This window comes from Protobothrops mucrosquamatus, unplaced genomic scaffold (genome assembly GCF_001527695.2).
Source record: "Protobothrops mucrosquamatus isolate PMUCROS unplaced genomic scaffold, P.Mucros_1.0 scaffold7907, whole genome shotgun sequence".
Taxonomy (NCBI): domain Eukaryota; kingdom Metazoa; phylum Chordata; class Lepidosauria; order Squamata; family Viperidae; genus Protobothrops; species Protobothrops mucrosquamatus.
Window position 1 is genome coordinate 5,537 of NW_015393706.1, and position 2,103 is coordinate 7,639.

The window sequence follows — 2,103 nt, forward strand, 5'->3', positions numbered from 1 at the left end:
CAAGGAGAGAAGCAACCTGGAACGAAGGAGGGATTTCCTGATAGAACGATTAATCGATGGAAGTTGTGGAGTCTCCCGAGGTTGTGGAGGTTTTAAAGAAGAGAGTGGACCACCGTTTGTCTGAAATGGGGTAGGGCAGTGGTGGCAAACCTATGGCACACGTGCCCGAGGCGGCACTCAGAGCCCTCTCTGTGGGCACGCGCGCCATGCCCTGGAGATGGCAACTGTCCTCTTCAACCGGCCGCCCGCTAACTTGCCGAGGTCCCACGTGGGCAGATGCATCCCAGCACCCATGCGCTCGCTGGCCTTTGTGTGCGGGGGTCCATGGTGTCAGGCAGCAGCCGCCCTGGCCCCTGACTCACCTTGCCCTGCGGCATGGCACCCCCGCCCTACCTCGCCTCATCCCGCAGAACCAGCCTCCTGTCCACCACCCCACCCGCCAGAGACCCCTGGATCTCCCCCAACCCTGCCCGGCCCCCACAGGCATCCCTCCCCAGGAGCAACATCGAGCTGGCCATGCCTACCCTGGCCACGCCCACCCATCTGCCATGACCACTGTAGCCACACCCACCCAGCGGCCATGCCCATCCGGCACCCGGCAATACATAAGTGGGTTTTTGGGTTGACGTTTGGGCACTCGGTCTCTAAAAGGTTCGCCATCACTGGTGTAAGGTCTCCTATTTGAGCAAAGGGTTGGACTAGAAGACCTCCAGGGTCCCTTCCAACCCTGTTATTCTGTTGTTCCCTCTGGACTAATGTGCAATCAGAAGGATTGGTTTTGATCTGACCTGAATTCACTTAGGACATCATTATAGATCCATCTCACAGCTGTATCATCTGGGGGTCTTCAAACGTGGCCCTTTGATGACTGGTGGACTTCAACTCCCAGAATTCCTCAGCCAGGCACGTGTGCCTGGCTGAGGAATTCTGGGAGTTGAAGTCCACCAGTCATCAAAGGGCCACGTTTGAAGACCCCTGATCTAACTCGTATTTATCCTTTTACTATGGTAACGAAAATTAGGTTTCTCTCGATCTGATGGATCCAATTGGCCTGATCCAGTTTTAGACCAGCTCTTCTGCTCTTCCCTAAGTTCTCTCTGGCACAAAGTCAGGTTCTCTTTTGTCAGGAAAGAAAACTGTTGGTCCACCTGTCTTCTGTCCCCCACAGCTAAAGGATAACGTAGCGCTAAGTGGATCTCCTGCAGGAAAGATGGATCCCTCGTTCAGACCAAGTTTGCCTTGTGGGACGTGAGCTCTTGACACATCCGCTTTTGGGGTGGCAGAGTTTTTGAGGTGTTTTGGGGTGAAGGAGAAGAACCAAAACTGCTTCTGAAGGCCTGGAGAAGATCTTGATCAGGGCTCAAACAGGACCTCAACGTTCCTCCTGGCAAGTCCTCAGATACCAGTTGAGGTCCTTTGGGAACTGAACCTTGATCTCCTTTGGGGGGGAGGAAAAGGAGGCGAGCAGGCTGGCTGGGGAATTCTGGGACTTGAAGTCCACCCATCTTCAACTGGCTGAGGTTGAGACACATGGATCTGGCTGGGGAATTCTGGGAGTTGAAGTCCACCCAAGTGGCCAAAGTTGAGAAACATGGATCTGGCTGGGGAATTCTGGGAGTTGAAGTCCGCCCAGCTTCAAGTGGCTGAGGTTGAGGAAGAATGGCCAAGATGGCCTCCAGCCTCAGTTTCCTCCACGAAAGAGTCAATTTCCCATGATTAGGGCATCTCCAGGGAGACTCATCCGTCAGGAAACACATATTTGTGTAGGCTTTGTGGGGCAAATGCAAACAGATGTGAGTGTCGGGTGGGAATGTTCTGCCCTTAAGTGGGTTCAAGGCTTTCACATCCAGTTCCCTGCCTAGGGAGGTTCTCAGTGAGGTCCTGGTCCTCCCAAGGGCACTTTTTCTGCTTTCTTGGGGTTTTTTTTGAAGATGCTTCTCTTCTCATCAGAGCTGGAGAAGCTTCCGGGATGAGAAGTGAAATGTCTTCAAAGAAAAACAAGAAAGTCCAGTTGCCTCATGAAAAAAGCATCTTTGGGACATCCAGTTCTCTAGTGAGTCAGAATCCATCCTGTCTCTGCCAATCCTCTCCTCCTCCTCCTCC